This window comes from Spodoptera frugiperda, chromosome 3, assembly GCF_023101765.2.
Source record: "Spodoptera frugiperda isolate SF20-4 chromosome 3, AGI-APGP_CSIRO_Sfru_2.0, whole genome shotgun sequence".
NCBI classification, from domain to species: domain Eukaryota; kingdom Metazoa; phylum Arthropoda; class Insecta; order Lepidoptera; family Noctuidae; genus Spodoptera; species Spodoptera frugiperda.
This window is the reverse complement of record NC_064214.1, coordinates 5,881,807-5,906,247: the sequence shown is the minus strand read 5'-3', so window position 1 is coordinate 5,906,247 and position 24,441 is coordinate 5,881,807. Positions and strand designations below refer to the sequence as shown.

At 34.7% G+C, this 24,441-nt stretch overlaps 1 protein-coding gene across 2 annotated transcripts in view; it reads left to right on the top strand.

Annotated features, from left to right (window-relative positions):
• The window catches only part of LOC118273925 (uncharacterized), a 198,008-nt gene that overhangs the window by 139,475 nt on the left and 34,092 nt on the right, over nt 1-24,441 (top strand). For both annotated transcript variants that reach the window (XM_035591138.2, XM_035591139.2), the window contains one exon: nt 3,231-3,276. The gene's annotated coding sequence lies outside the window, so the exon portion shown is untranslated. The remainder of the gene's footprint in view (nt 1-3,230; nt 3,277-24,441) is intronic.

Below are 24,441 nucleotides of genomic sequence, written 5' to 3'. Positions count from 1 at the left end.
ATTTTCACGCTTTGTTGATAAACTGTACAGATAACACAGAAATTAAATTGGAACTGTTTAAAATGAGAAATAATCAAGAAGAAATACTTTACAATATAGATGTATCTTGCCCGTGAACAATTTTATTTATACCACGCCATATAAAACTAGAAAAAAGTCTTGACCCCATAAGCCACCCATGACGAATTCCAAGCTAAGTCATAAAAGTTGACCCACAACAATGCATTATTTACCATTATATATCGGCAGGGCGACACACAGACTAATCACAAATATAAACATCACGCTAACGTAGGTGTAAAAGCGGATAGCAGCAACAACTTTGTTTGGATACAACACTAAAGCTACCAAAACTTGACAATGAAATTGTATGGGCCAATATTGACCCTTGCGGTACGCCTGCGTTCCCACGATGTCCTGACGAAATTTCTCATGAAATAAACTTCTTTAATGTTGAATGTAACACTAGAGGGCGCCTGCTCTTCAATATGAAGGGTAAACAAATTGCACAACAAATATTGAAACTGATTATCCGGGTACTCGGCTGGCGAAGGCCTACAAAGGCGGCTTTTAGATCACAAAAGACGTGGTAATTGAATTGGATTTTTGTGTAATCGCTGACCACTTTTGATCCTTGTTTAACATCTTTACTGGTCCGTGTTGGGAGGCGGAGTTTTTTGGTTATGGATATAGTTCTGGTTTATGGTCCGAGACTAACCATCAAACGGCTTAATTCCCTTTACCTTAAATCGGAGTGTTAGCACTTTCTACTTTGAAATGAAATTCGAAACCGACTTTCTTGGGTCACTTTATTCGTAATAGGAATTTTACTGAGTAACCTATTTACACCTATTTACAAAGCAGCTACGTATTTGGCAAAGAAAGCTAACAATAATCAGTCGGCTACTAGCAAAATTAAATTAGGTTACTTTCTCTTGAACATATTAAGTATAGAAGATTAGATTAATTTTGACATAATAACAAATTACACCCATTTTGATCAATGTCAAGTACATTTGAATGCATCAGACTCCTAAACAAACTCCCATAGAGAACTAATGTTTGTTTGTGTAAGATTAAATCCATCGTAGTTACTTTATCCTTATGATTTATGAATGCCATGCACTTGACGTTTGCATTTAAGTATAATTATCACAAATCATAATGTTTGAATTGCATTTACTGTACAGTCTGTGCGGCTCAGGAGTGATATTTTGTTAAATGGACTTCAATGGACCTGTGTACCTAGCCCTGAAGACTACAATCGAGTCTGAATCAAATGTTACCTGTTTTCAAAGTTTAATTTTCACTAAAACTCCTGTTGTTTATGAAGTTAAGCTTGTCAAGGTTGTAAAAGACTGTGTGCCTTATGGTTTTGGTGTTAAAGTTGAGATTTCTGTAAATGGATAAGTAAAGGTAGTGCAACATTGCAAGAGCTCCCGCTGTGTTGTTTGTTACAGATGTCAGTGAAGTAATTTAAATTTATCCGGTATGGTTATGTGAAGGTTTTTGATTTGATGTTAGTAACATATTAGCCAAATACGTTTTCATGGTGGTACGGTATCGCACAGCAGATGATCATTGCTAACAGTAATTTCTTACTATCATTTACGAGAAAATTATAGCTACGGTCAAGGCATAACTAACCTTAACATTCTTAGTTTATGGTTAATAAATGAATAATAAATTGTATGTCTAAAGAAGTCTATAACGCATATGGAGGCATATAAAAGTAACTTGTTACCAAGAATCAGAAGTCTAAACAATTAATAACGAGTTTAATCAGGAATTTCATCTTCAACAAACAAAAACCGCAAAATAAAAATTGAGCTAGAAAGTGGACACTCAGACAGATTTAGTAATAAGTATCGTTTTGGACAAGGAACAAACAGATCTATTCGCAGCTCAGAATAAACGACACATATTCCCATAATAATAACTTGCAGACATTCTTCAACCAACGCCACGTGTATGGCGGAAATATAATCCGACAGACTGGCAGACTTGGCAACGACTTTATAAACGCACTTATGAAGTGTCAAAACTCGATTCCGATGAGCGCAATGTTAGGAAAACATGCAATAATGTATGATGATAATTTCATTATGCACTATTACTGCGGTTCCAATGAATATACTATTAGATGGTGTATATTTTCTAGAAACTGGTGGAAAGTCTACAAATTTTAGTGGTTCTGGTTCAATAAAATGACTTTTATGTTAATATTTGTGAAAGACCGCTTACGTTGTATGAGTGAAGTTAGCGGATGCCCAATTACCCCACTTTCCAATCCCCGATTGCCCAAGAACCCTTAAATTTCTAACCCCTAAAAGTTTGACAACACACCTGTAACCCTGGTGTTCCGGGTATCCATGGGCGGCAGCGAATGCTTAGCTCAGCTCGTTTACCGGCTTACACCATAAAAAATGCTTAAGTATATCCTGATTTGGTGCGACAATAATTTTATCAACTCCTTAGATCCCTAGTCAATATAAATAAAAATACACATATTTAATTTTAAACTCTAAACCCAACATCAAAACCAATACCTAACAGTAATTCCTGCTTAACCGTCCGTTGAACAACTTCTAATTTTGTCACAACTTAATTTACAACACTATTACCTTTAATAACTCATGCTCATAATATTGTTAACTACATCATTACCCACAAAACACAGTAATTCGTTTCATAACCCACGTATTATTGCGGACTTTATGTCGTTAACAGGTGGGCCATTTGGCGTCCTTAACCAAGGAAGCTAGTTAGGTGTCAAACGATTATATCTGGAACCCGAGTCACGATTTCGGATTATAATAAACAGAATGTCCATCTATGGACTAAGGAGTTATGCCGATTTCGCTTTTAGACTTATAAGAGAAATAAATTGCTATAAGAGTAACGGCTCATGAAGGAATAATGGTGCTATCGAAAATTATGGTTCTCTTTATAGCCCTAATGTATTTTTGTTGAAAACTTCATGTTTGTACTCGTTAGGACATTTAATGATAATATCAATTACCACTGTTGCCACATCAATCTGACCAACAAGGCACAATAAACAGCCTTGATCTCTGTTCCCAATATTGTTTTATTTTCTAATATCCTTCATTGCACTTTACGACCAATAAATGAAGAAAAAATTCAAAGCAATTCGATGACGTCATGAATCATTCCCATTCTATTGAAACCTATTGTTACTAATTACAAAATATTTCTCCTTGTTTCAGATACATCACAAACGCTTGACCTCTTACGAAGAACAAAATTACAAAGGTACCTCATCATTAACTACTACTGGCGTCATTATCAATTATTGTTTTGGCATTGAATGCAGAAAATTAAAAAAATGCAAATGTCAAATCGATCAACATAAATCTCTATGAAATTACAATAAAAAGTAATGATAATGGTCGGAAGAATTGTGTTTATGAAACTATGGATGACTCTTTTATTGTTGAATCAATATAGAGATAGATCGATACAGAAGCATTGATTTTAATCGATGAAGCATAAGTGCAAACTCGTGTTTTTCAAATAGTAAATAATAATTGTGCTGATAAAGTGTATTCAAATCTTAATATTGTCTTAGTCCTTGATAATGTAACAGCATTCTTTGTTAACGTTATCTTGTATGCTAAATTAATCAGAAACATCTTTGCATAGTCCCAAAATGTCGTTTTGTACTTTGCTTTTACTTGATAAAAGATACTTAACTAATTTATTTATGTTGTCTCGGAAAGCTTTTACGAGTATAAAACGTAAGGAATTTCATTATCGTATTTTAAGAAACAAACCAAGTGCAGTAAGATTTGAAACATATTACAAAAATCATGAACATTGTAAAACGTACTTATGATACTAAAAACAGAAATAAAATGGAATTACTTTTCTACTTGACTTTCTAACCATGAATGGCGTTAAGACAACATCATGATCAAAGTAGAATATGACTTTGGTGTTCCCAACATCCATTATTATAACAGTACCATGACTAAACCAGTTAACAGCTGATGACAAACGACGTGACAAACGTTCCTGTTAATTTGTCTCCGACTTTTTTTCTTTTCTTTAAGAGCACTTTCATTGGACCTGTCGGCAGCTTTCTTCACATCTCAATTTAGATTTTTAAACGGCTTTTCGTATTCTGACATTTCACTTTGAAGCTTTTAAGTGACCATTATGAGCGTCTGTCTGTCTGTCTGTGTTTGGAATGAATTTTGGCATTCTTTGTCTTCTTTATTTTGTCCCAAAATAATTTTCTTTACCTAATCAATAATTGGCTCAATGTAAACAACAATTAGTTTGAAATTACAGTATATTAAACTAATAGAAACGATATCTGCCATATGAATTATGAAGTTGAGCTAACCCATAGCCATTAATTCAATAAAACAGATCTAACAGATAACCTGATCCATATAAGGGGCCGAATCAAGTGAATGTCAGTACAAATTGCGATCGCCATTCTGCCATGTAAAGCACGTAATGAATTGTTAATTGTTCTAATGGGCGATGTATGACATGATTATTGCCGCCACGATAACATCTCTGATACTCTGATAGAATTGCTCTCGTAGTCAGTTTGCCAATGAGTTTGACATTTATTTTGACATTTACAAATACGTGACAATTCTGAACATTTGATGGGGTTAAATAGATCGTATTTGGTGTTTTGTGCAAAATTGGGATTTGAAAGGTTATGTTAATGGCAAAATTGAATTTTAGGCTAAGGAAATTTTTTAAAGGATCCTTATTATTACATTATGGGTAAGGCCGGAACTGATAAATATTCTTACTAATAAGCACTGTATGTTTATGCAAATCAAAACCCGCAACAGATCAGTGGGCGCTGCGAAAAGATGTATAGTGGTCACGCAAAGATGTGCATATAGTGTACGTATATACGTATGACATTCTTGACTGGATGCAATTTAAACACCATAAAATATGCACCACTTCGACGCCAGTTCATTTATAGACACTTTGAACTTCGTTGCGCCTTTGTCAAGAGCATTTCTCCAATTCACAGGTCAAGTTTAACAAAGTATTTTGATTGGTGCAAATTGGCGCCAATGTTCCAAACCATTCTGTCATCTTCTATCAATGAAACACATTTGACATCACCAACGATAAGTAATGTCCGTTTAATTTTAGACTTTAGTAAAGCGTTAGAAGGTTGACTTTGATAAAGATTTTGTTTGTTAAAAGAAATTGCAAGTTTGTGTTCCATTATTGTATCTGATTATCGCTTTGAATCATAGATCTGTCATTAAATGGTTTGAAGTAATATTCGTCATATGATATTTATAGATATTTGCTTGGTAACGAATTTACCTTTCAGTAAATAAATGCTTTGACTGACAGATTTAAGACTTCATAGAAGTAGATACTCGCAAATAGTTTCAATGGCTTGTAAATATTTTAGCTGACATATATTTTGTTGTATTTTATTTGCCAAAGACATGAATGGAGCAGAAAAATGTAGGACTGTCTGTCTAGATAGACTTGATGAAAGCCAAGACGATGTTTACGCGATGAGTAATAAGATTAATAATATATTCAAACACAACTGGAAAAAACTAGATAATGTGAATGATTTACGAATAAAAATAATTTGTGATGATCGAAATAGTAGCTACCTTGTGATCTAAACTAGCTAGACGCCAGACAACCAATAATATTCCAAGAGCTAGCTAAAGAGCTTGTTCAAATTTTTCTAAGTTAGAAATAGATACACATGTAGGTAAATCGACAAAGTATGGTTTTAAAGAAAGAAAATTCAGTTTTAGCAAATCCACTGGCGTTATTAAGCCATGATAATTAAATTTATATTTTACCAAGTTAATGGAATAACAGGCGCTTGAGAGCAATTAACTATGATTGATTGCTAGACAAGTCACAAACACCGCAGAATTGCCGCTCAACCATGTCAGCCCTGTCATATGATTCATAAGCTTGATTTTCAATTAAGTTTATTGAGCCTTCGCCTTAGGCTTTACTAGAAGGATTTGATTAGCTCTTTTCCCAGCTTTAATGTGGTGAATGGTTATTTACTTAGTAACCAGAGCCTTATTAATTTGTTTCTCTGACAGTTCAATTCAATTTGCTGTCTCTTTTTAAGATAGTAACTCTGTTCTGATAATCGTAACGCGCAAAGGGATCTCGTCAATTCCATTAATTCTAAAACACACACAGTCGTTACAGTTTTTATTCTTTCAATATAAAATTTATTATTAAAATCACTTCAAGCCTTTTACGTTTTAAATATAAAATCTAATTTAAATCCCGACCCACCGCAGAGATCATAATTTTCATTGCGGATTTCGCACCTATTTAACTGAGAGAGCTTTTTGCTGCTGAATTTTTGTAATGTCGTTTGGAGAGACCCACCACAGTTTATCTGCATCATCATAATCTTCGTTTTATCACTAACCTACATCTCGGGAACATTTTGCATACAAAAGCTTCTCGGTATTATCACTTACGTTAAGCTCCTTCGTGCATCCAATTCCCCTGTAATGTTTATTGGCGATAAATCGCGAACCGACGCGAGATACATATTGTCTGCGGTCGTTTCGTTAAGAAAAAGTGCGGGTGGCTCATGTTTTATGAACAAAACATGCATGACAACACAAAACACTTGCACCTTACTCCTTTAAAGATATGCTAAACAGATTTTTCCATCAATTGCTGTTTGATTTATATCGGTCATATTTTTTATGTCTCATGTGTGATTTGACGACTGCGCGTGTGACTAAAAAGTAAAACTCATTATGTCACTTTTGCCATAAATTGTCTTAATGGGACTATGTTTTCTGACTATTCATATAGTTTGGGACAAAACTATTATTCTGTCTCCATAAATCTCTTCATTTTTAAACCTAAAGCAATCTGATGAATGAAAACGGTACTTGTGTCACGTCTGCTACTCGCGCAGCAAGTCATATGCGCCGTGCAGTTGGTGGTAGGTAGCGATCGTGGCTGGTGGTCTCTCGACTCAGTTGTCGATAAATCCGTGCATGTCATGTTCTGCACCCACATTTTTATTCATCACCTCGCGATCTTTTTATTTCAGCTGTTGAAGTCTCCCGCTGTTCTCCTTTAAATTTATTGTGTCGATGATACGTTTCTTGTTCATAAATTTTGCTTTCAAGATATTTTATTGGCCTTGCGTTTATTAAACATGTCTGCGGAATTTTTATTTGATATTGTTAACATCTTGTTAATCGATTAGTTTGTTTATTGTTATTGGTTCAGCTTTTACTGAATAGTCTAGTATTTTTCTTTCTGATTTATATCTTCTTACGCCATTACAAGCAGTAAACATAAGACAGTAACAATAAATGCCTTTTAAACATTTCCTACGTGTTCATAATCAGCTATCCATGTTTCGTCACTTAAATTAAAAGTATTATTTCCACTAATACTTTTAACTTATTAGCCACTTTCCAATTTTCGAGTTCTATGACCTTGGCTACCACCACCAACCACTACTTCCACTAATAGGGACGAAAATCTATATTCGAATTGAAATCTCAAAACATTCCCTCCCATGGCGTTCTTAAACAACAGTTCAACCACTCGACTTCCTACTTAAGTCGTAATCACGTGCAAACTGCCAAACAATCAACACTTGGGTGTCTAAACTAGGAAGGCAGAGATTTAGACATAACAAGAGCAATGTTAGGACTATTTATAAACTAGCAAACGTACGAGTCAAAACATAGTGCAATTTTAAACGCTCGATTAGTGAGCGCGATTGTGTAGGAGTGCTGCTGATTTGATTGTTTGGACGTCGTCTTGTTTTGAAACTAGAAATGTTTTGCTGTTGTTTGTTCTCTTATCAAAGTTGGATGTGAAGGAATGGAGGTTTTGATTGTGAAACAAACATGAGTTAAAAATCTAGTTTCTGTCAAGAATAATATGAGATTTATTGTACGTGTTAAAACTACTATTACTACTACTACCCTTATGTTTTTGCAAGAAAACCGAAGCTAAAGGTCGATCTTAATTCCGAACTACATGCTCTACTTCGAAACATTTTTTTCTTACTCACTACACCCAATAGCATCAACCACCTAATCAACGATGCCATCAACCGCCATCCTCCTATTTAAAACCAAAGCAGCTCACCTCAGCTCGCACTCGTTAAAGTAAAAGCCAAACTCAACACAATCCACCTTTTCATTGTTACTGCAGAGACGGCCAAAGTAAATTATATTGTAACAGAAAGCGTATGCAACGTATTTCCGTACAAGCCATAAATTACCTTAAGGAAATGGTAGCAGGCCACTAGTACACAGTTGCACATCAAAGTATATGACCAGTTTATCATGGTCTTAGTTTGTATCATCTTTCCCCACATTCAGCGGTCAGTATATACTGGTAATGTATATCTTGATTTGTATCCATGTGTACTGGCCAACTACCTGTTGGTTTCAAACACTTAATTACCTTTGTTATAGATGTTAAAGCCTTTGTGTGGAACTACTAAATGGTTTATATTATTATTTTTATTGGCTTCTTGCTTCCAGGTTTCACTTAGGTCAGTATGATATTATAGAGTTTTCAAGCAATTTTGTACTCTCCTTAATTTGTCATTAAGTTTAATTTTCATTTGTTAAGTCGGCTTTTAATATCATGTATCTTTTATCAGCCATTCTTCATACTATTACTTATTATGTAGCTATTAGACATTTTAAAGATATCAAAAATCCTATATTTTCGTCTACTGACTTCCAACAAAGATCGCATTATAATGCATGTAAAATTATACATACGTACATAAATCATATATAAACTGGTCATACATACGCGAGCTATACAAGCCGCTCCACCTGTAGCCGCCCGTAATCCGCGCGATAGCCATCAGGGAGTGCCTCCTCTCGCTTCGTTCTAGATAACGTTGGTACTGTGGGGGACAAAAGTCAATAATTTTGTACTTCAATAAGTATTAACATAACAATATTTTAAAGACCTTAATAAATACCTAACTTAAATTTACATAATGTTAATTTAGGTAACCTAAATTATTTTAAGCAACCTAAATTTTTTTAAGCAATTCCAATCCAGACCATTTCCTAAAAAAATTAAGTTGGTACTAGTACATTTTTTGAGGGCAGAAAATTATTCATTGATTTCTCCCGCCTTATGTGAAACGACTGGGAGTTTCAGTCTCTTATTGATAAAAAAGACTCGTTCTTACTTCTATTATTCGACAGAGTTAACCCGCTAGGTAGTCTGCAGCAAATTTTAATGGTCTAGTACTTAACATTTATGTGAATCAGTGTACTTGGTACAAGATCAAGATTGGAGTGCGAGTGTATTCGGCTCGATGTCTCAATTAAACGTTTTATTGGCCAATTTGCGATACACAACGACAGAGGAAAAAATGGCGGTCGTTTATAATCGCGCCTTTTTTAATCTTTATACGATTTAAATTGATGCAAGTTTTTGCAGTTTTTAATGGTAGTCATGTGTCATGATGAGTGTGATGTTTTCTGTTTCGGTAATGCCAATTAATATTGTTAAACGTAGAAGTCGCATACTAGGCTTTGCAACAAAGATGATACATCCACAAATTAGGGCCACCGATGTCATCTTCTTTTAAAATTATAAAATATATTTAAGCCATATACAATAACTTTTCAAACCTCAAAACAAAATTTTATCCTTCAGTGAAACATTGTGCTAGTTCCAAAATGAAGATTCGTATGAAGAACGACGAGAAAGATCCTTCATCGTGACTCTCTTATTTAAATTACGATAATAATAGAATTTCGTGTATCGTGGACATATTTATCGTTAATGCATTGAGACAATATTTCCTAAATATTACCGAATAGGCAAATGTAAGTACAATTTACCTTGTCAGTGTGGAATTCCAAAACACGACAATTCAAGTAATGGTCAAGGTAGTAATTCTTCCTCGGATTTGCCTGCCAGTGTAAATTAGAACTCAACTTGGCGGCCTACGGTCATATTTTAGACTATAACATTATTTTGGCTAAATAAATGTATATTTGTCCAAGTTAAATACCTATTTGTATGGTAATAGATATGTCAGGCGTTAAAGTAACCTAAATAGATATGAATTGTTATAATTTGTTGGAATTTTCGTACTAAGACAGTTTTGGCAACATTTGTTTTCAATGACTGCCTTGGTAGACAAGATAAACATGATACCCTTATCCCTAAAACATTTAAGTTGAAGCATGAAGAACCCAAAATAGATGTATTGGTTAAAAAATATGAGACACAAGAGATTGAACATATCATTAAAGAAAATGCTAATGATGAACAAGTAACATAGAATAAGGAAGACAACATCCCAGCGATATTAAAATACACACATGCAAAAATGTAGTAAATCTTTGACAAAAAACATTAAAAAACTATAAAAAGGAGTACCTCATTACATGTATACCCATTTCCTGTCCCGTAGGACATGAAAAGGGCTATAACTAATGGCCGTACACCTCAATACGACCGGCTAACAAACGAGCATGATATTTTACAAGCCCGTAAACTCAGATAGACAATTTGACCTTATCACGGGAAACTGACGTTTATTCCTAGTAAATAACTGAAGTTTATGCTAGACCACACTGTTTGATATATTTTCATTTTATTTTATGGGGTTTGTTTTATATTTTGCTTGCGATTTTCGTATAGTTGTGAAAAGTACTAAAGTTTAGTGAGTACCGTACAACAACTGTTAGTTATACAAAATGTTGGCAATTTTTTTAAGTCAGTTTAACACTAATTAGATGTAGCAGCGCGACAGTCGCCGCGTCGTGTATCGCGGAATGCTGCTCATGAATATGAGCCTCTAGCATAGTTTGAAACTACTCGAATTCCTCGTCGAACAGTTACGTGAGAAAGCCAAAAACATTATAATGAATAAGGACGAATATTGGAATAAATAATACGAGAATATTTCTAACAACATATCAGAAATTTCGTGCTTATTGTGATAGTATGAGCAAAGACACAATGAAGGTTTATATTATATATTTCATCTTCATTTAGTAACTACACATTATACCCTATACATAAAACTTCCTTTCCCAAAGATTTTTGCAACCTCCATTCCATTTCAAACACACATCGAACCACAAATGAACTAGCAGATTTTTTCTCCATCCACATCTAGTATTTGTTCGTAATAGTCTTCAACGTTAGGAACGTCAGTTGGTGTTAAATATGTGTAATCAGTAGAGATAATAGCAGGCTAACGGCTAACAGGTTGTAAGACATGTGTTTAGTTAACTTTTTTAGCTCATTTATTGTTATTATCTATGCGGTAGGTTGTTTGTGTGGCTGGAGTATTACTAGCTATAGTTTTTTCTGGGTATTTTTCTTTGTAAGGTTCGTTCGTAGCTTCCTTGTTTTGAGCTTTAGGTGTTGGTTTCTTTTTTATTTTAATTTACTTGACGTCAATGGGCCTATTTTTAGCAAAATTCTCTATCGGCAAATCTTGCCATGGATCAATTCTTTGATAATTTAAATAATGTTTAATATGACACAGGATAATTTTATCTTCACACCTAGATGCGACCACGCGTCTACCGTGTCCATGTTTGTAGAGTAACCAGTTTGCAGCAACAATGTAGTTTTAATATTACATTCTGAATTACCAAATTAGGTATTCTAAATGACAATAATCAAGCTAGTAAACACGAATAATTTTAATATGTTCTTTACACTAAAGAAGGTTATAAAATCTCCTTTATAACAGAAAAGATATTAACCCAAAGAAACCTTGAACCATTAATTTTATATTACCTTTATAAAACCACAATAAGGATCATTATAGCCTATTTATTGTTGGCAGTGTAAACTTAGCTTAACATTAAGTAAAGGACAGTTATGAGTAAAATAGTGGACAAACAGTTAGTTTAAGACTGGTCATCATTTAGCCAGTAGTGGTCATTTTGAAGTCACAACTGCCATCTTCAAACGACTCCCGTTTACTACGACCAGTTTCGAGTAAAGTTTATACAATATAAATCGTACGTTTCTATTAAGATTTGTCTTTAAAATTAGCAAAATTATGTACCTAGTGTTCTTTGAATTGAGAAGATTTTTCATAGAATTAAACGCTATTTAGTGGGTATGCTAAAGATTTATGAATTAACAGTTGATTAGTCCAAGATACCCATATCTTGACAAATAATATTAGTAGCGGATAGGAACAAGAGACACTGGGTGTATTAGAGACTGTCTCTGGTAATAAAGCTGGCGTAAGTGAGATTTAAATATTAGAGACAATATAAAAATAATCTTGGTTTGAGTCAATAACCTGGCCTTAAAACGTAACTCCCAAGTGCTGCGAGCACAACACGTAACTTACAACAATTATAAATACTCCTACAGTCGTTTTCTTTAACTTTTTATTTTTCACTGACACAGAGCTTGCAAGTATTCCGCCATAATCCATTATTATTTTATTACTGATGGAAGAATGGCTCTGTAAAATTGTAATTGCTACCACTATGCCTCCCTGTGGTTTATTAGTAGCCTTTAAATAATAATCTTCGCTAAATGCACTCTTTTTACGAGCGAACAGAGAACCTTTTATTTTAAAACTTTCTAGTATTTGTACTATAGATGTGTGAAGATCTTGTGAGGGTTCAAAGAATTTTGAATCGTGTATGCGAAGGCTAGAGTTGAGTTTGAAATGTTTGTGTTGGAAGCCAGCTTAGCTATTGTGTTGGTTAATTGGCGAGTGTAACAGAAAGCTAATTAAAAATCCAAATGATTTTGGTTTCATATTCCTTTGTCGCGCCATGATTGGTCCATTTGACTTAATCGCTGCGAAGCAAATTGGTTAGACCCGTCAGCTTATGCACTCTTACCTGTTTATGACGTCAAAACAATAGTTATTTTTCTTTGAAATTGCATTTGTGACCTGTACCTACTACCCACCTTACTTCTTTATGGGATAGAGTGACAAACGGACAGACGGATCACCTGATGGTACCTAAGCAATGTATAGACACCGAAAATCCCAAACTAGTGTTACTTGTCTCGTTTGGGGATTGAGGAAGATGCTCCCATCATAGATAGTGCCACCGATAACTTAACTTACACAATGAATCGTAACATCTCACGGTGTTTTACGTCGATTTCTTTGAGGCTATGGTATCACTTCGGTCGAACTCATTCCAGTACCATGTTTACTTCACTAGCGTTTTCATAAAGAGCTAAAAAGTTTATAACCAAATTAAAAAAAGAAAAATAGCACTATAATATTTTAAGCACATTCCTGTTAAACGAACAACGGTACACTCGGGCACAAAAGTCCGTAACCTGTCATTACCAGCTTGCGAAGTTTTATGCACATTCAATATTACGAAAACGGAAGCGTTATTACAAACTTGACATGTACAGGCGCGCACAAAACCGTTGATCTTCCTTTTAAGGGTTAAGCAGCGTTTTAGTAGGTTTATTGTTATCTATAGGTTTACTCTACTCTGGAGCTAATGAGGAAATTACCTAAAAACAGTACGTAGTACGTAGTGTATACTAAAGATTATAATATTATTATTCAGACTATGCTAACTTTAAGGACTCACCGCCTTACTCAGAGTCAATGGTTACTAAACCTAGTCCTTAGCAATTGTTTTCGATACAAAATCCTGCCAAGAAAGAGTTTAAGTAATCATTAAATGTCTCTGAGTGCGGCTTAATTAGGTACGTGTTAAACACACCAATTATATAATATCTTTTTTGTATAAGATCGTCAATGCTTATACATATATTGATCAATTTGGTATTTCGTCCAGTTTTTAAATGCACCTTTAAAACAGCAGAGTAGAGAATCTTAATAAACTCAAAGAATCCGAAGTACATTAGTTCTTTTCGGTTGTCACTTACAAAACTACAATATTCAAAGAAACAAAACAGCATTAAGAATATAATAAACAATGCTAATCTAATTTTCTATAAAAAATAACGATAACTCGCCCACATAAGCTCACGCGCACGTTGTTCTCGATCACCCCAAACACCATATATGGCAACACACATAACTCTGCTTTCACAGCGGGCGCACGCGCAAGTATGGACGGCGATCTTAAGATTTATACCCTCACACTTTAACACTGAATAATCAATTTTTTATAAGAAAATGTAATAAATATTTTTTATTTTGCAAGTTTTTTTATTGGCCTTTTCAGATCAAACAACAAAATCTTAGAGAGAATCATGTTTACTTCGTCACTGTTTAGTGAATGGTTATAAGATTTAATCATCATGTATATAATAGGGTAGATGAGTAATTTTTTATTTTAATGTCCGTCTTGTAAATCTTTTATATAAAAATAAGTCGGGTTTTCCTTCCTGACGCTATAACTCCAGAAGGTGCGAACCAATTTGCACGATTTTGCATTCGTTGGAAATGTCTCGGGCTCCTTGAGGTTTATAACATAAAATAATATATAAATGCAATGCAAAGAAAATTCAGGAAAAATTCAAGAACATAACAGGAAAACAGGGATAAATCATTGCTGGGAAAGGGACATCGCCGGGTTTGCTAGTTATTTAAAAGTATTAGTCAATTGATTAGGATATTCATTCGTACCGAAGCATGGCTCTCCCACACTCAGATACCTTAGTCCGCTTTCCCTACATCTTTCCCATCATTATAATAATATCTCGAGACAAATGAACTCTAAGTTTAACACGCGGCCAACTAGATCCACGCTCACTGTATTGACACACTGACGGACGGGACGTAGTCAGTTATGTATTTTGATGTAAGATTCCAATTTAACTTTAGAAAGCTGTTTTATGAATTAAAATACCAAGTAATACCTGCACAGGACTTATCAAGACAATATGAACTATAATTTATACTCCCCATAAAATACCATAATGCACAACTAAAACTACTGTTTCTCTTAAAATCATACACATCAATTATTACTCGTAAAATTTCTAGTTTCCTAACTTTCAATTTATTCAAATAGACAACAACAATTTTAATGGCGGACCGAATAATTCCAGTGACCAGAACAGTTTATTTGGTAATAATTATAATGAACACAGAAACTTTATTAATGTTACGCAACATTGACTTAATATCCCCGTAGTTTACACTAATGAAGTTAAGAGTAATTTTATTCAAGCTAATTACTAAGGCCTTTCGATAGACTGTCATCGTAAACTTGACGGGCCTCTCGATGACAAACAGCTCAACCAATTTCCCACTTTATAATTATCAGGTTAGAATTCAAATTGCAATGCTGTCGACTAAGTGCGTCTAAGACTTGGTGTCCACATTTTGTCAATACGTCGATGTATCGTTTATATTACAAGTCGGTAAAGTAACGACTACATTTGAAATCAATTTACTAATCCGTTAATGGTAATTTTAATGCTTTTCTAGCATACACTGGCGTACCACGATAATGTGTGGAATTCATAGATTTCCACTTGGACATAACTCCTGATACACCCAAAGAGTTAATTACAGTAACACTTACTTTATGTGAGTAGTCTTAAGTTATCTTCTTTAACCAAACAATGGTCGCAAATCAAGATTTTTTAGTGTAAGTAAGAACAATGAAATTGTAATGATTTTGACGTCCATAAGTGCCTTCCCGGTCTATTTGAAATAAATAATTTTGAGTTTGCCTTTTGACCAATAATCGGAAACCACTTTGCAAGAAATGGGAAATAAAACCATACTTCCTTAAAGAAACTTTCGCTTTGATACTGTAACAATCACTCCATAAAACAATTCTTACTCCAAGCAAAGCGGGAAAAATGTCAAAAGAAAGGATAATTATGAAAAATTAACCTTCAATACAGCGACCTGGTATGTCAATAGGGTCAAGGTCAAACTGGGTCAGGCTGAATGAGTCACTGAAAGATTCGCACGGTCGGTCACAAGCCAGCCCGCTCGTCAGCTCATAAACGTACGCTTCCGTATTGTGGAGACCTATGTAGACTGTCCAATGAATAGAGAGATACTTGAAAGATGAGGAAATATTTTCTGGATCAATATTAATAGTTACGCTTAATTTAAGCTTGGGTAATTTAACTGGGCTATATAAATATTGCTTTGTAAACGATAAAAGAACGATGAATTAATGTTGATATAATTAAATATTTTTTGTGCTGTTAGTTTTGGTAAATGTCTAACAGGGAATCAAAGTCATTTGTAGAACTCTCAGGCTGAATGTTTTTCTTCTAAACCAGTCTTATACATAACTATACTGTTTCAATACTATGGTCAGTTATAGCAACATCTAAAATTGACACATTTCAAACTTTACAAAAACTCTTAACAATCTGCATCTCGCAACAACTAATTCTACCTCCACTACCTGTATCGTCACCTCTAACCGTTAGTAGCTCTGCAATATTTTGATCCATCTTCATAGTCGTGGCCTGTGGGTCGATAACACCGCCTGTCTCTGGATCGATCGGGTTCCCGCTAAGCAACCAATCAACACTACGATCTACTGCAACAATGCGCCTAGTATCACGGCTCACGTGAAACCTTCTTCAATGTCACATTCCTTGACCTTGAACGTTAGTATAGAAGGTATTATAAGTGTATGTTAGTTTTGATTGTCCCGAATATATTCTTTGAAATCTACTTGGTGAGAACATAATGTATTTTCAGGTTGTGCATAATACACGAGGTAACAGTAATTTTGTCGATTATGGTGAAGCTTGATTATCGAAATAATATGTTTGTAATATTTTAGCTGTTAAAATAAAGGTGACGCTTTTGATACATGCAATGACATAATAGACGACAGTAATAGCACATATTAAAAATACCCAAATAGTAATGATAGAAATATTGTGTAATTTGCCTTGAACAGAATTATCCATTACCGTCATATTACTTAGAATCACTTATAGCTCAAAATATAGGTTAAAAGCTGATAAAAATGACAGATTCCCAACCTACATTTATCAAAACAGTCATGCAAATGACTGCATATGGAATTCTTCAGTAATACTGAATCAGTTGCTTATTTTTCAGTATGACGTCAAGACAGTTCTGCTTAGCCCGTCAATGCCGCACATACTGCCATTTAATTTAATTTATGTATTGCATGAATAATTTCATACACATATTAGATTAAAGTGAGTAATCTGACAGACTGAACTGTTAACCAAAGGAATTTAGATTATTGTATCATTTTTCATGTTGACACTAACTGCCGTATTCAGAGTCAATATAATGGTTACTTAAACCTGTCAGTCCTAAGCAAATGTTTACGGAACAAAATCGTTACTAAGGAATAATTTAAATATCTATTAAATGTCTCTGAGTGCAACAGTGCGCTTATTGGAACTTTAAAGAGGAGTTTACAAAGCCAAAATAAATCCTAAAGGATCTTTAGACACTTTCACGCTAAGTTATCAATCGAGGTTGTTGCATCGATCATCAGGTTAATAGGTATTAAAAACTCCATAATCTAAGGCTGTTAGATGCTGTTTCGTTTTAGGGATTTATTTCGTTCTTAGGGAAATATGTCCAGTAGTTTCCTAAAACATCTATTAAAATGGCTCCATGTTGCAAAATCCCAAATAGCTTCACATCCAGCCTTCGAAGGCGAACCACAAAATCTGCCTATCAGATTTTCCTTTACTTTGATTAATAGGAACAAGAATGCTAATGTCCCGCGTATCTGGGAGCAAAATAGTTCGCTCTGTTTATATTATGATATGATAAATGGCTTCTTTAGGAATGCAGCGGATTATCTGTGTGGTCAGGAGGCAATTGATGGTGAGGATGACGCCATCAGCCAACCTGGTCTCTTTGTAGTCGGTCCTTATGTAGGCGATGAGGAGTGCCAAGATAGAGGCAAGAATAGTAATCGTGATAATGAATGATTTATAGCGATAATTAAATTAAGTCTAAGGTTGTTATCAGATTGAATATTATCGTCTGATTCTGTAAAATTTTACAATTCTGATTCTAAAAATAATATTGATTGCGAATGTAGTCGGTTGGTACAGCTCCTTCATTAGCAGTGTCTGTATTTATTTCATAATCAAGACCAGTCATGATGACCAGTGAAACGAAATAGTAAATGACATTAGATTAGATTGTTAGAGTATATGAAACATTATTCAATCTCCAGACACGCCAACAATTTCCCAGACAAATAATTCTGGTGTAATCCAAACGCTCATAAAACTTGTAATCTCCACAAAATACCAACTGTCACCGCCCTTATCCTGGGCACCAATCCATCAGATTTGCACTCGACTAATCCTACAAACATCTCGACCGTGGGTGGACATCGGATAAAGCGATTATTATATTATAAATGTAAATAATCGATTAGCATGCGCTGGCGCCGCCCGACCCGCGTCACTTGCACGCGGCGCCTGCGACGGCGTCAACCAACCTATTAAAGGTATGCCTTCAGCACCATGTGTGGTCTAGGGTCAAGATAGAAGTATTTTTTTAAATATACTTAAATTATAACGTATGCTACTGTTACTCCACGATGATTGTGTTTGTTGGTTTATCTGGTCCAAAATCAAAAAGGGTTGTCATGCGTATTCAAATGAGATTATCTATAAATAAACATTTCCATTTATTTCATCAGTCAGTACCAGATAATTAGATAAGACTATTTATCATATTAATCTGATACTTAATTACTTTGTCTTGTGAGCAACCAAAAATAAACAATAATCAAATAAATGATCAGACATAGATTCCATAACGTAATGAATAGAGACCTCCCATTAAAACAGTTTTCTAGGACATAAGCTGTTGGTTAATTAATATTTGGCTTACGAATCATTTTGTAGTAAGTAGATACGTGCGCCGTACGCCGTACATACTAAGTACGATCTCCTAACACGCGTCGCTATCTGTGTACCACAGCCTTACATACTGATACGATCGATGCCGTGTCAATCGATCCCGCTTATCCAATCCATCGATTTATTTCATTTATAATTTGTTTCAAATTGCTTCTCAGACAGCCTTCCATTAAAAACAATTTGCATACATATCAGTAATGATAAAACAAGTGAATACGTCACTAAAAATGTTGACTACTCCTGTTTTATTTATAAGAAAATAAATCAAAGTCCATTAACCTGAATCTGGATTGGAAATTATTGGCTAAACGGTCGTTTAAATTAAAACATGACATAATGACGTTTTAATAAAGATGAGAATTGCAATTTGTATACAAGTGTTTCGAGAAAATTATTTCGATTGTTGATAGAATTTGTTAATTCGATTACTAAATTACGATTTCAATATCTAGGTTACAACTACGAACTACATCCGTCCTGGTATTAACGTTATCCTTACTACAAATTCCAGTCAATCTCAGAATATTTTAGTATAACTATAATAATCAGAAGTTCATCATCGTCAGTGCTTCTGATTATCCAAGCACGCTTAGATGATCAAAGCACGCCTTCCTTCATACCTAGATCTTCAGATCTTCATATGGTGATGTACCTAGTTCTGGATAACAACTTCTACATATAATATACTAGCTTCTGCCAGCGGCTTCGGCCGCATTACCGTGAGATAAAAACTTATGTATTTTTCCAGACCATAATTTACCCTTGTTCCAAATTTCAGCCCAATCCCTTCAGCCGTTTTGACTTGATTGAGTAACAAACATACACACAAACACAAACTCACAAACTTTCGCATTTATAATATTAACTAGTAAGATAGATAATATAATTATAGAGAGAGGGTGATGTTTTAAATTCTTGTAACATTGCCCCAGACGGAGTCGCAATATTAATCATGTCGGCTCAAGTTTTCATAGTCGTTAATTTACTGACGGATTACTGAGGCATTAAACTAAACTTGGACTTTTATAGAGCTGGTTATAAAAGATTTGATGGTTACAGAATACTAATTGGGTTTAGTTAGTTTGGCGAAGAAACTGGTGTGTAAGTAGAGTAATTATGATAGTATGTTCTATTTCGTGGTTTACAAGGTTTTAATTACTCTGAGGATGATAGGAATGGTAAAGTAGAAAATAGTTGTCACTTACCTCTCCTCGTTGTGGTAAAAGCCACAGTGATTGTCCCGATCTGTTGATGTTGTTGCATATAAATAACCGGTGTGGTTCGAAACCAGCCTTCTTTATAACTCTCCCTCAATACAACGCCAAAATTCAAACAGCCCAAGTTACAATGGTCACCCCACAAATTCCCACACATCAACTTTATATCCATCTATCTATTTGGACATACAAATCCCAAACCATTTTATTAGATAATCAATTGAATACTGATACATAATTATAATTGCATCAGTCGGTCGTTCGTGATTCATTAGTTTCAACTTTGGATTGGCGCCGTCGTTCATTGGTCGGTACAGCATTAAATAATGTATTTGCACATATTATATTACTATGTACTATGTACAATAGTTTGGTATGCATAAGTATTTAATGCTGTTATTTATGACCGTCATTATGACAAACGGGTTAGGATGTCTGAATAAAGGAGTGTTTGATTTGCTTAAGCTACTTTTAAAGTATATGCTATTCTTTATATCATTACTAATTGATACATACTCATTACACTAATATTATAAATACGAAATTTCGTTTGTTTGGATGTTTATGTGTCAATCACGCTGAACGTACTGAACAGTTTTTGATGAGATTCTGTAAGCAGACAGGGTATGGGTTGACTTAAGTGATAGGACATATATATTTTTTATAACACGGGAATGCGGTCGAAGCTGCTTGCAGAACCTAGTTATGTATATAAGAAAAAAGGCATTATAAATCTTTAACAATCTTTAAAAAATATTGATTAGCTACCATGTCGGTTCTTAACATTCTGTGACTTTTCGATACTTTCTTAAGCATTTGGAAAAGCGTGTCAAACCATGAGGTCCTGATTATCATACGAAACTGTGCGACAGATATTACTGGTAATAAGCCCAAACAATCTGACTACAATTCTAACAAAAAATATGGGGGCGCTTAATGAAATGTTATGAGTAAATCAATAATTCTATTAAAAAAATATATTCAGTCGAATCTCATTAAAACTCAATACAACCCCAACCTAATAAGGTAAAATACCAGGTACCTATGTATAAAAGAAAGAAATATGTTCTTTCTTAAAAGAAGAAAATAAGCCGAGAAGAAAAAACCTTATCACGTAAGCAGTACTAAACTTTAGTTTATTTTAAGGTACAATAATTAAATGAGTATTAATTAATTTTTACGACATGTAAAGTATAAAGTAAATCCATTCAGTCTATTCTGGTAGGGAATTAGTTTATAAGTTAATATGTCATAAATATAGCTTGCAAGAACCTGTTATAGAGCGAAGCCAAATAATATTGTTCCAATTTTAATGGTCATTATCATAGGTGCTTTTATTACTGGCTTTAAATAAGTACCAATTTCTGCAAACTGATCTAGGAAATTGAACCTTATGGATAATGGACAATTAAGCTTGCTAAATAAAGCATTTAGTCCTCATTGCATGGTCTAAATATCGACCTTGCGCTCATCACATTTATTTTTAACTTAACTTAACGGTTGCCTCACGTAAATTAATGGAGAAAAGCTCTACTAGTTTCGAGTCACAGAGGGAGTCTACATCATACGACTTCGCGCAGCCTACTGTAATCATCCAGTAAGCTGCTCAACATTGTCGCGTCGGCACACGCTTCTCATGATGAAGAGTCCCTCTGTGACTCGAAACTAGTAGAGCTTTACTCCATTAATTTACGTGAGTAACGCATCATTTTTAGTTGATTTAGCATCTTTCACGATAGTTATTATAGGATATGGAAATATTTTTATTTTTGACTTCTTTCTTCAACACTTCCCAATCAAATTCTAAAACATTATCACCTAGGAAACATCTATACACTTCAAAGCTGTTAATATTCCACAAAGCAACCTGCCTTAGTAAAACAATTCTCATACAAATTGATCGGCTCAGAATCCATTCAAGTTAGTTTATCAGCTACTGGTATTAATCCGGTCTGGTCTTATCCTTCGCGCCATCATCCTGACACGGCCTGCGATAGCCAACTGAATAGATCGCTCATTTATTTACCTCGCCTATTTATATTAGCTTTATTGTGTTAGTTATGTACTTAAGTGTTAAGAATATTATGAATTTGGTATGTTGTCGTTTTGTTGATTCGTTGAATTTTTTACCATGTGCTGATTTAACAATCTGAAATAAATAATAATAAATTTATTTCTTTTCTCTCCACAAAAGGGATTATTTTACATAAAAATATGATACAAAATCAGATGCAAACATTATGCTCCTTTGTGAGAGACTGGGGTCCATGCTAGGATTCCCTGTGTGACGGATCCGAAAAGAGCCAACTTGACCGGAACCTCCCTGAAACTCGGTAAAAAGCAATGATTCTTTTGAATTTCACTGTGTAAATGAGGTACTTACTTATCAATACATCCCACGAAAATTGATAACGCAGCTGTAATTTTTCTAGTATTGCATTGCTTGATACGAGTATCTGAAGTGATCCATCTACCAGTTCTGCTAGTTTACCTTTTATCCCATAAAAATGAGCTTGGTTGTTGTGCTATTCGCAGCTTTGTATATGGTGAATGTCAATTATCTGCTTCACTATCAACCCTTTCGATGATCAAAAACCAAGAACTTGTGTGTGTTATGTTATTTTCCAATTACCAATCACAATCCTTGTGCCCAATCAGCCGGCGCCGCCGTTGATTAAGTCCTGGTCGACCGTCCTTGCGGCACTTGTCTCCACAAATCCTTGCAATGGCCGCCACTAAATTGTCACAGCTCCTGTTAACTGCATTGCTGATTATATTAATGCCAAATGATACTTGCTCCAGATTCGGTCTGTCACTTCTTGGTGTTTAAGCTTTAAGTATTTGTTGATAAACTGATAAGTTTGTTTTGTGTAGTTGTTTTGGGATTTTAGTTCAATGGTGCTATGCTAGGCTTTGTTCTGTTTATAAGGATACTGTGATTGTTATTTCTGATGAATATACCTATCCTCCGTACTCAGAGTCATTTAATGGTTACTTAACCCACTCCTCAGAAATTGTTTTCGGAACAAAATCGTTACTAAAGAATAATTAAAGTAATAATTAATAAGTACGGAAGTTAGTGCAATTTGACATGTCCCGTTTGTAATTAGCAAAAGTGATGGCGAATTTCAAAGTGTTCCATTTTGTTATTGCCGCATATGAGCTTATCATGAGTCAGTTTACTTGATATATATTGTTTTTAACCAATACTACCATACAATACATCATTTATCAAAGATATTGAGAACTAAATTCCATTTTGCCAATACAACCAACCGAATACAATTCCCATTTCCAAAAAGGCCTAATAAACTTGAAAGGTCCGTTACCGACCTCTTTCGGTGACATCTAAATATTCCAAACACCGTGTCCTAAGAGTGGACCTCCAATAAGATAGCAACAAACGTGTTAACAAGAGGTTCCAAGTCGCAGAGCAGCAAAATGTTGGGACCTACCGCCACATATCTCGGACACGACAGATATATGGGGGCGGAACAACGCGCGACAAGATAAAGGAGCGGCCTAACATTGCAACTTTACGTAATGCTAGCGAAAAAGCTACGTTTTCTGTCGTTTTTTTTTTTTGAAAATTTGTATTGATGATTTCAATCACGCTAATTAAAACTAATTATAATAATGATTAAGTTTGCATTGTTTTTTAACGTTGCCCCATACTAGAATTTTCTCCTGTGTCGTATACATGATACCCAAACCAGAAACTACAATTTGTGGATCACACAAAGAGTTGCTCCGTTCGGGAATCAAACCCATTACATGTTACGCGGCAGCCGATTGACCAGTCCCTGAGCCAAAACTGCAGTCGCCTTAAATTTTTCCAGTGGCTTAATATTTTTTACCATTTAAGCTTTCGATTCAACCTGATATTCAGTTTTAAGTCAATATTCATTTAAAAATGTCACATAATCTGTGAAAATGCTAATCAACAAATCTATCATAGGAACTAGAGAATAATTCTACTCCTATCCTTTTAAAACTCAAAAAAACAGAATAAATTATATTAAAAACATAAATATGAAGACACGCACTTCACTCGCCACGTTTAACAAACCTAGTGCGTTTGCCCGACAAGCAAGACAGTTGTATTTGGTAAACGAGCAACCGATCTAGATGACCATAAAGCCACAGCTTCGTTAGTTACGGCGCTTTTCAACATTATCTACAGTAATATTATGTTTACATTAATTTCTGATTTGTAGACGTTTCTCTGTGATTCGGTTGACACGGTGGCTGGGCAACTGGCTGCCGTGCAACGGGTAGCGGGTTTAACTCCTGCAGGAAGCAACGTTTTGTGTGATCGACAAATTGTTGGAGATACAGGAGAAAATCCTAGTGTGGGGCAGAGTTTAAAAGAAAGGTTTACGTAATACTCTCAAAAACTAAAGGAAAA